Source organism: Anomalospiza imberbis, chromosome 7, assembly GCF_031753505.1.
Source record: "Anomalospiza imberbis isolate Cuckoo-Finch-1a 21T00152 chromosome 7, ASM3175350v1, whole genome shotgun sequence".
Classification (NCBI taxonomy): Eukaryota; Metazoa; Chordata; class Aves; order Passeriformes; family Viduidae; genus Anomalospiza; species Anomalospiza imberbis.
Window position 1 is genome coordinate 8,515,340 of NC_089687.1, and position 11,500 is coordinate 8,526,839.

The following is an 11,500-nucleotide window of genomic DNA, read 5'->3' on the forward strand; positions in this document are numbered from 1 at the left end:
GGTGGGCTAGAAGAAAAGAGCCAGCTCAGATAGTGGACATGGGACAGGTTGCAATTCAAATCCTTCCATTAACTCAATAGGTGGGCAATAAAAAAACAGAGGGATTCACAAAGTCCAGCTGCTCCTGACCATAATTTCCAGGCCACTTTTTAGCTACCATTAGTTGGTATGCAGCTTTATATCACATTAAACTGATCTGCTCTATTTTTGAGTCCCTACTTTTCATTCCCCCCTCTTCCTTCCCCAGTAGTGGCTGGAGCACCAAGAGGTCTTTGGCAAAGGTGGCAAAGGCAGCCAGAGGTCTTTTCCCAATGTACACCAAAACCAGATCTGGGATGCTCTAAGACACAAAGGCTTGTCATACAGGAAGAGGTGGAGAGACCAGAAGATATCAGTCTTATTATTTTCCAAAAACCTGTTAAAAAGCAGTTTTTTCCAATTTTAGCTCGTATCTACTTGTAGCCCTCAAAATCATTTGACTATTTTTCCCCACTAATTTTTTTTACCTTACTTAGCAGCCCCATGGATGAAATAGATGTGAACTAGTCCAACATTCTCTTAGTTTTGACTCCTGAGGAGCAAGGTTGGTAAGTGGAGGGATGAAGCTTTTTGACAACTGAAGGCAATGAGCTCTGCCCAGCTCTAACCACACAATTCTTCTTTGCTGATCTTGCAGACCAATAATGCCGTGGTTACTACTCTGTTCCTATAAATCCAAATGCGGATTTCTTTCAGCCAAAACAATACTTGTAGCCTAGACATGGGCCCTTCTGGAGGCAAAGCTACAGCCACAAAACTAAAACTGGATCTGAAGTTCTCAGCTCATTTCTGTTGCCTCAAAAAGGCCCAAACCACTGCTTTTCTTCAGTCTTGGTCAGAATCCTGCCTGTGATACTGATCTGATGTTGTCAAAGGAACTCATCTCTAAATCTTTGGCTGGAAAATTGCTTAGAAATGCAAAGTACACATCATTGTGGTAAAGATACGATGCCACACACCATATCACTTGTCTCAGCTATTGTAGGTGGACAACAACTCTGAGTGCTGAAGAACAAGCAAATGTTTTCATGCATCAGTCCTGAAAACAGTTTAATGGGAAAAGCAATGCTATCTTAACTTTCAGTGTGTGTTTAAATCATTCCTCTTTCCTGTCCAACTGCTGCAGCTGACATAACATGACTAATCACCACTGCCTTTTCTGTACAGTATAAGTGTGTGGCTTCTGACACTTCAACTAATTCCCTTCAGTTTGATATTAGTGTTGAACTAATATCAAGCTCCATTTCACTACAGGATGTGACATGTATCCTCTAAAAATAGCAAGCTTCAGTCAAAAGTTTACTACTTGCAAACTGAAATCAGTGTCTGAACTGCAGTTATTCAGAACACAGTAATTAATGAAAAATAGCTAGGATTTTGCTTAATAGACATAGATATTACTTATTTAAGAAAAAAAAAAGCCAAGAATACTCCCCTTCCCCTGCCTTAAAAATCCCCAAACCAGACTCAACACAAATTTTCCTCTCTTTTAGAAGTTTTGGAAATAATTTCTTTAACCTCTTTACCAAAGTAAAAAGGACTGTTCATTCATTAGGAAACATTAATGAGAAAATAAGCTTTCTACAAAGAATTTAGCTAGAGAATTTGCTATTAAAAAAAAAAAAAAAAGCATAGTTGCACCTTCCAGCTGGTAAAATTAGCTCAAATGATTAGCAGTAGGAGTGCAGAACTGAGACCTGTCATATCTGTTCAATCCCTGAAGCAATCATCAGCCCCAACCATATAAGACATGTCAATTATGCTATTTTTTTCCTCAGCCTTTTTTGAGCAGTTTCCTCATTACAGACTTTTGGAAACAACACATTCTTCAGCCTCTTTTCACACAGACATGCCCATTAACAAGCTAAATTAAGCATAAGCTATGTGCTACCTCACTTTGTTCTTGTTATTACAACCAGCACCACATAACTCCTTTATAACCTCCAGTTTTCTCTCTCCATACTCCTACTCGAGTGTATTTCAATAAGCATTTTTCCCAATCTCATCCTGAAACCTGCCCACACACATTCCCAGACTGTTTATAGTTTTGTTCAGTACCAACAGTACCCCTTTAATTTAAGCACTCATGCTTGTTTATGATGTTTTAATCTTATTCTACAAGCAGAAGTGCAAATGTACAGTCAGGCACAAGAAAAAAAACCTAGCCTAGTCCAGGTACAATCTTGCAACCTGCAAACCTGGCTTGGCAGTGGATGCCCAGAGCCACATCCTGTGACATTCACAGTGTCTAGACAGAGAGACATAATTCTGTCTCTCAGGAGAAGCACAGAGAGAAGAAGAGAAAACAATCTTTATCTCTGCTCCTTTGTTTTCCCCATGTGGAATGTGGTGTGGAGATTGTTTACCTGCAGTGATTGCTGGGCTGGATTCTGGTGAAGGTTGTTTGGGATCAGTGACCAATGGGATCCAGCTGTGGCTCTGGTGTCTCAGCAGAGTCACGAGTTTGTGAGTTAGATAGGTAAGCAAGACGTAAGTATGTAGAAGAGGATAGTATCTCTTTAAATAGTATATTAATGTAACATAATATAGTTTTAATAAAGCAGATCCTTCAGCCTCCTGATCTGGAGCCAGACATCATAATTTCTTCCCTGAGTCAGGGCTCACCATGTTGTTTTCCCATAACATCCTGCATTGTGTTCCTGCAGAGGCCTCACCTGGCACCAGAGCATCCCAAACCCTCACAGAATCACTGGGTTGGAAGAGACCTTCAAGACTGAGTCCAACCCATGCCCTAACACCTCAACTAAACCATGGCACCGAGTGCCACATCCAGTCTTTTTGTAAACACATCCAGGGATGGTGGCTCCACCACCTCCCCGGAGAGACAATTCCACAACTTCATCACTCTTTCTGTAAAAAACTTTTTCCTAACATCCAACCTTTGGAAATACATTTCCTAACTCATGCTCTTGCTGCATTTGTCACCATCACACTGGTGTCCCCTGTGTTTCTGTTAGAGCTCCCAACTTAGACCAGCAAATATTCACCATTCCTTCAGTAGACTTGGCTTTGCCTTCTGGGCTGCTGAGTTGGATCCTGTTCTCACTACTCTCTACTCCAAGGTCATTGATTTCTTTTATAGAGACCCTTTTTGGTATTTAATCATTCCTTTTAAATATGATCTGCCAAGAAGTTCCACTGACATACATTTTGGGGTGTTTTGGTGGTTGCCAAGCTTATTTCATTTCCAAAAGAAAAGAAATATTGAAAAAGATCACAGAATCATAGAATGGTTTGAGTTGGAAGGCATGTTAAAGACCAATACGTTCAAATCCCTGTCCCATGGAAAGGGAGACCTTTCACTAGACCAGGTTGCTCAGAGCCCCATCCAACCTGGCCTTGAGCACTTCCAGGGACGGAGCACCCACAGCTTCTCTGTACAACCTGTGCCAGTGCCTCACCGCTCTCAGTGGGAGAATTTCTCTCTAACATCTAATCTAAACCTCTTCTCTTACAGTTTAAAGCTATTCCCCCTTGCCCCTGTGTAAACACAGATTTGGTTTTGCTGTTCATCACGGTTTTGTGTAGGAATCTGCTGAGCCCTGGCTTGCTGAGATTATTTAGGCATTTATACAGACTGTTAAGATAATTCCTGTAAGTAGTACAGATGCAGCTCTTAAGTTCAAAATACATCTCTTACATGTACATTTAATTTAAATAAAGATTAAATCCTGGGGGGCACCCCAACTACCTAAGAAACAAAATAATTAGTTGTCTCTCATTTTCAGAAAGCCTCTTCTACACAGTATTAATAAAGAAAAAAATACAAGGCATATTTTACATGTGCCATTAAACCAGCAAGATTAAGTTCACACAAAATACAAATGCCTCTTGATGTGAGTAAAGCACAAAGAGCCCAATCAGACACAGCACAATCTAATTTATGACACAACCCTAGAACTTTTTGGTGATTGGTGCCACATCATCACGAGTCTGATATATTACAGTGTTAAGAGGTACATAGCCCTGTCATAAATTATTTCACTTTTTGCTCCTGCGCATCTGAGGTGACAGAACAAAGGTAAATTTCTTCCTGACCATTTAGACAGCTAATTATTTCCACAGAATTCTCCTGTGCCATCACTAATCTCTGCAATGTATCATCATTCATTTAAAATGCCAATTTTCTGCAACCCATGTTTAAGAGCACATTTTGTTTTCTAACTTTTTAACATTTTTAAGGACAACTTCCCAACTGAATTCTGCAAAGACTGACAAATGGCAATTCCCAAAACCCCAATGGCAAGACACCTTTATGAACTGGTTTCTCAGGAAACACAAGCTATATTTTCTCCATTGCATGTGTTACCTCAGGGCTTAGATTGGTTCTCACAGTAACCAAGGGACACAAAAGCCAACTTTATTTGGTAAAAGCTTAACAAATTATCAGCTTCTTGTTAGAAAAGGTGAAAGGGCTCATTACCCAAAAGCATCTCCCTAATAAATGGCAATTCTTGTACTTACATTGTAAGCATCAAGTATGAGGTTCTGCAAACAAAGCTGCAAATTTCAACTTGCACTGCAATGGAAAAGAAAAGCCAGAGAAGAAAAAGTCTCAAAATAAACTACTTCTACAAGATTTCTTGCATTTTTTCATCTACAAGGTAATCAGTGTCAGGTGGGATCCCCAGGGTGGCATTCAGCATGACTTAAGTTATCCTATAGGTTTGATTTCACTGACAGTGCAAAGAATTAATTCATTAACACAACCTGAGCAATTTGAAGAACCATTAATTAAAAATGAGAAGACCATAAAAACTCTGGTTTACCTACACTTCTCTGGTTTGACTGAAAATTCCTCCCTGACAGAAAGCCTTCACTCTTAGTGTTGCTCTGTTTGAGCTGAGATTTTTGTTCCAAGTAATTGCTTTAGTGGTCTACAAGCTTCTCCTTGCCAGAGAGTACCTGTAGGTGCCATCATAAACACATGGACTCTCTTAGCCAATTCCAAATTAACACGTGAAGCTCAGTTTTAAAAATTTATTCTACATATTAGAAATTTTTCCCATATTACCTTGATTCCATTAATATCCCTTACTCAGAGCAGACTGCTCCAGAAGTGTTCCTGAAGTTACTTATGCTTCAGATTTATTAAGTTTGAATAAGCTGTCAAGTGTATTGACTTAACCTCCACACTTGAGGGCAGAAAAAGTCATACCAAATATTCCTATTTGAATTTATTCCATAACTGATATTAACAAATGCAAATCTTGACTGTTTAGGAAATATCAGAATATCAAACTGATGTTAAAAGCTTTAAATGGGAAAATTTCTCATGCTGATTATGAAGTGAAATATTCATTAATCAGCTGCACGGTGTAATACTTCTTCCAGGCCAGAAACTGCTGGTGGTCATTATCATAGCAAACTTGCTTTTAAGGAGAGTGAATTAGAATAAAGGGAAATAAATGGAAAGAAATCACATCTGCTCTGCTTCCTTGCACTGAGGCTACAGAGAAAGGTAGGCTGCAAAAAAGGAGTTAGAGCTGACTTTCAATAAAGAGTAAGTTTTAAGTTCAAAAAAGCCTGGAAGAAAGCACTTAGCTTACTGAGCAACAGACACAATTTGCCAGCAGATATCAGCAGGCTCAGAGGAAGCAGCAGCAGCACAAGCTCGAGGGGTTTCTACAAGGAACAGCAGGAATCCCCACTAGCAGAGCTGGGTAACTGAGCACAGATAACTCAGTTTAGCCATATCCCCAGCACTTTGTCAGTGAGTAAAGACCGTTTAGTTCACAAAATCCTCTGTTTTCTTTCCTTCCTGCCATATGTCCCCAAAGAATAAAAATATGAAGTGCAGTAATCGGAAGCTGAAATCCTGCGTGGCTGAGCAAGAGGCAAGTCCTGGAGATCAATACCCCCCTGCAGGTCCTTTCCCAACTGTCCTGCCAGGGAGAGCAAGCATCAATCTGTGCCCAGCAAACCTGCCCACAGAGATTGTAATTAGACCCACGACATCTCAAAGGGGAAGAAAAAGAGAAAGCATGCAGCTCCAGAATGCAACTTCCAGTGCAGTTGTTCACAATCACATGCTCAGCTGGGACTGAGCAGACAGGTTTTAAATAAGCTTCCTGCCAAACTGAAAGACTTGAACTATATTTTGAGATACTAAAATAGCTGGGTTTCTTTTTTTCTTTAAAAAGATACTCAAATCTGCAGGATTGAGCCTTTAAATCCAAGGCTGGCACCTAAATGGAGAGCTTCCCTGCCACGTCAGAGACCAGCCCAGCAGCACAGACATCTCCCAGGAGTCATCCCTCTGTGCCACAGCAAATGTCTACAGGCCAAACAGCAGGGAGGACCAAAGGGAAAAAACACAGCACAGACATGCAATTCTGCAAATGGAGCCCCACAATTTAACAATACATTTATGGCACTTCAGTGCAGCCAAAGGATAGCTGCAAAACAGACCCTCAGGCAAAACAGCAGTAAGAGGAGCTGATAGAGAATCCCCTAAGAAAGTATCATTACCTAAAAGCAGCCTTTAATCTACTAATAGAGACTGTATCTCCTGAGTACATTACTATATATGTATATGCACAGCCTTGAACCAAGCACACTGAAACAGCAGCAGAAGAAACTAGAAAATAATACTTGAACCAAAAGGAGATAAAAATGCAATAAAGATCAGAATGTGGTAACAGCATTCCTAGACAGAAGTATTGGGGAAGAAATAGCGTTCAAGTCAGTGCTGAAGTTTCCAGAAAGTCAGAGAAATCCAAGTTACTTGTTATTTCTTCACTAGCAGCTTAGTATTTGGTACAATACAGCTCCTGTGCTTACAACTACCAGTAATAGCAGCTTTCAGCACTAGCAATTTCTATTACAATAAATCTTGGAAGATCCAGTTATAGGAAAAGTCTTTAGCTAAAGCAAAGGTGAAATAGCAGTTCAGAAAAAAAAAAAAAAGCAGAAATCTGGCCTCAATTATATTATAGTTTGCACAAATAGAAGCAAGAACTCCTGTGGGAGAACAAAAAGCCATAGGTAATTTAAAAGGTGTAATATCTCTTATTTTGTCCAAGAAAATAGTTTTATTAGTTTTGCTATTGAGGTGAAATGAGCAAATGAATCAATGCAATAATTCTGAAAGAAAAATCAAGTTTAATAACAAGCAGCTGTAATACATGAACTGCTACAAGAGAGGCCTTCAAGATGGTAGATCTGTGCCAGCTTTTAACAAGATGTGACTAGAAGATTATACAGTGCATTTTACACTGGTTTCTGCTAAATGGCTACAGTAAAATTGTGCTGTTCTCCATTGTCTCTGATATGTCACTACACAAAACTGGCTTTTTTATTAAAGTTACCAAATTTTGCTAAAAAATACCATTGTACCTGCAGAAACAGCAGCTCCTCCATTACTTTTAATTACAAAAACAATAACCCAAAAAAATGCAAATGAAGGCAAGGCAAAACCAACAACTATTCTCACAAGGAAGACACTGGACAGGATACAATGAAACATCTCAGTGCTATTGCTACACACAAGACAGCAGAAGAGTTTAAGTGGTATTTTATAGGCAATCTGATAAAAATCAGCCACCCTTACTCCACTGATTTCCTTGCTCTACCTTGGTCCCTTGATGTGTAAACTAGCACTTGGACTGCTGCTCAAGGCAACAGGGCAGAGACAAGCAGATACCAGAAAAGAGAGGGGAACCCATGCTGAGGCTCTGCCTCAAGACCATCAATTCAAGAGGCACAACAATTCACAAAGGAGCTCCCCACACCCACTTGTTCAGATGAGGTCCAAAAATAACCTTCTTTACAGAATCCAGACCCCCACTGCACGGCCTTGAAGCCCCTGGGTCTCTTGGTTAAGTAGTTTCCTTCACAACTTATTGATGCACTATGCAGTACTCAGATGTTCTATCACCCCTGCTAAATCCTTTAGTCTCAGCAAGTTAAGCTTTGTGTCTCATTTGTCCTTGCTTGAGGGTGCTTGGCTCTCCTTAGATAGGCTCTGCATGCTCTTACAGCTCAATCACTAACACACAACCTACTTTTTTCCACATCTGAGCTCCAGAAAAAGAAATAAACACTAAGACAGGTGTTTTACAAACAGACAAGGTACCTCTGCAGCAGCCTGTGACATCCAACAGAAGACACATCCCTTACCTTACAGCAGGCAGCTCAACAAGCAGCATTCTTTACACTCCTTATTAATGTGGATTATTAGAAAACCAGCCACAGTTCTGGGAGAACACTGTAAGTCTACTCATACCCCAAACACTCTTGGTCTAAACCCAGTCCTTTATCGTGCACCCCTCCCTTCAAACCACCCTTCCTGTAATGAGCCTTGGCCACCTGCTCCATCCCACCCTCCAGGTGATGCAGGTGATACCAATTTTCCAAGGCAATTTGCCTTCAGGGGCTCCAGCTGTCCCTGGGGCTGGACACAAGAGACTCCTCACATGCATTTAATCTATCGGACTATTATCTGTGCCTCATGGTTGTGCACTCAGCAGCACCGTGTCATAAACAACGTGAATCCTCATACCAACCACACATGAGGATACGAAGATTTGTCAGTGTGCTTAAGAGAACTTTAAATTTAACATTTACAGCAGGTGAAGAGCAGTTCTTTGCTCTGTTCTCTGTGTGCTTGGAATTGATATCACTTAATTTCATGCATCTGGGGAAGAAAAGTATGAAATTAGTAGTCTGTACAGTTTGTATTTTGAGGTTTTTATACCTACAGGAGAAGCTTTGGCTATTCCTGTTGAACAAGCACTACTTACTCAGCGATCCTGAGCAATGTGCCAGGGTTGCTAGCCCAAAGAATTTAGCAATCCTGAGTTGGAAGCTTCAGAACCATGAGATTTCAATTAAAAGTTGCAATTGTTTACTCTTTACCTTCTGTTTGTTTTTTTTTTTTTTCCAAGGTTCAGTCAAGCCCAAAAGCTTAACAGAAGCTGTAATTTTCATATTAATTGCCAAGAACTGGAAACTGATACCTTAAGCAGGACAGTAAATACTGTACTAAAGCCAGAAGTTGTGAAGCCTGCGAAATTCACATTTCCAAAACAGGCTTATGACTAAACTTGTGGAAGTTCTTAATTATTTAAATTCATCATTAACACAGGAGACTCAAAGCTACTCCCAGGGTTATCAGACTTGCTGCAGATTTTGAGATCCTCACTGAACATAACTGGCAATTCATATTATGACTTCGGTGGACTGTGTTGGTGGACACCAGAAGGTGATCTAAAACTTCACCAAAAAGAGATGTTATTTTCAGTAAAACTTCTGTTCAGAGTTAAAAAGGATCTTGGAAGTGCCATTTTTGCCTATAAAGCAATCTAAATACATCTGCACCTTGACCATGCTTTTCTTGAAATATTTGAGCTTTCTTTGATAATATCAAGTTCCAGTATTTCAGAAATGCATTTATCAGTCCTGATTTTCTACTCTGTTGACCAGCTTTTTCTTTTGATCTCCATGCAAGACTTTTCTCCTGCTTGCTCTTTGCTCCCACCTTTTCTGGTCTGCTTCCAAGTACCAAACATTTTTAGTTCTCCCATTAGCTTTTAACTTTTGTGGATTTTGCTTTATTGGAACTGGCAACATGGTGCTATTTAAACACAGCTCCATCTGTCAGAGTCAAGTCCTGCAGGTAGGGTGTCATGTTTGATTTCATGCTATCATTTGTTGTGTAGCCAGAGCTAAAGAAAAGAAATGTTTACTATAACACAGTTACCTTCACAAATTCCTTTGGGAATTGAATTAGGTTCATAAGGACCTACTTGTGTCCTTGTGAACACAGCCCCTTCTGCACTGCCAGAGAGAAAACAGAAGGGATGTGCTCAGCTTTACTTTGCTCCTTGTTTCCTTCCCTCTTCTGCTTTCCATGTGTCCTAAGCATGTATGTGGATTGGAATGGCAGCATTGCAACTGATGGAAAACACTGCAGGCTTAAAAGAAAGCTGACATTTTGGAGATTGAGTTTTCAGATTTGAAAAGTAATCTACTTTGATTGCCCAGCTTCAGAGCTGCTGCCTGGTATGAGGTTACATCTGACACTGAAAGAAGAGATATGGTTGATTTTTATCCCAGCAGGACAACAGTTGTACTTCACAGTCAGGGCTTCCCAGCCAGAAGGGGACTGGATAGGAAGCAAAAATTTGATTTCCTGGAGCCTTTCTGACACACATATCAAATAGGTCTGGTGAACACAATTATTTACTTTGCAGTCGCCTAGATTGCTTCCTCTGTTCCTTTTTCTTCTCAAAAAGACATAACCCCAAAACCAGCAAAACTATGATGTTGACCAGAGACACCACAGCATATCTAGAAACCTTTGAAGCCCATTAGAGTGCTTGTCTTTTCTTTTCACAAACAATATGCACATCTTGCTTTGCAGGTCTCAATGATCACACATTAAACAAAAGCATCAACATTGGAGATTTTTTAAGCCAGATAGAATTTCTAGAATTCCTGACTTTCTTCCTTTTCTCTTAAAACTTTCACAGTTTTTTTTTTTTTTTCTTCCAAACAGAAGCATGAATGTTTCTAGCCTGATATTTCTTCAAGCAGACCTGCAATACACACCGTGTACAGCCTCACCAAAGCAGTGGTGCCCCAAGGCAGAGAGCATGGCCAGCATCTCTGTGCTCTCCCCCTTGGAGAGACACCATGATCAAGTGCTGACAGACAATCCATGTTTCAACAGTGAGAGAGAGATCCAGCACTTCCCAAAGGACTGACACATGTGTCCTCTAAATATTTAGGAGGAGCTTGAGTGCTGTGGGGCTCTTCCCTTATGGAGGATCTGGCAGTAACTGGCACTAAGAGGGGTGAAGAGGAGAGCAGCTTTCCTGCCACGAGGACCCAGCAGAACTGAGGTGTCAGAGGGGCTGGAAGTGTAAACACAGAGAAGTGGGATGCAGGTGGAGGGCTGGGTGCAGCTCTCACAGATGGCCCTGCTGGCACAGGCACCTGCCTCAGCCACAGGAGCCTGGCCTGACTCTGCACTTGGAAAAACAAACAGCTAGGGAAAGGCCATGTCTTAAACAATCAAAGCTCCTCTGCTCAGTAAATGTGAGCCATAAATCTTAGGGCTTACACTGACATCAGCACAGCTGACCCAGTGCTAGGCTGCTATCACAGGATCTGTGCTTTTAGTGCAAATAAAATACCATGTCAGGGGCAGGAATCAGCTAAGCCCTCTGCTATTAGCTGTGCTGTCATTGTAAGCAGTTTTCCAGGAAGTGCTGCTGGAAGCAGCTATTTCAATTCACCCACAATTTGTTCCAAAGCAGATAGGACCAGATTCTCCAGACTGATGGAATGTAAACCATCACAGTGGATGCAGTGTGTCAGAACTGAGGATACACACACAGACTCTCATCAATGGTTGTAGTGAGCTGGGGATTTGAAGAGTGTTGGTGTGCAAACAGCACAAAAAAAAAATCATGTGCACCATGTAAAACTAGAA

General features: G+C 40.7%; 1 long non-coding RNA gene across 1 annotated transcript in view; it reads right to left on the reverse strand.

Annotated features, from left to right (window-relative positions):
- LOC137477592 (uncharacterized) overlaps nucleotides 1-8,306 on the reverse strand; it is a 105,709-nt gene extending 97,403 nt beyond the window's left edge. The window contains exon 1 of the long non-coding RNA XR_011001074.1: nucleotides 8,182-8,306. This is a non-coding gene — a long non-coding RNA (uncharacterized lncRNA). The remainder of the gene's footprint in view (nucleotides 1-8,181) is intronic.
- Nucleotides 8,307-11,500: the final 3,194 nt, after the last annotated feature.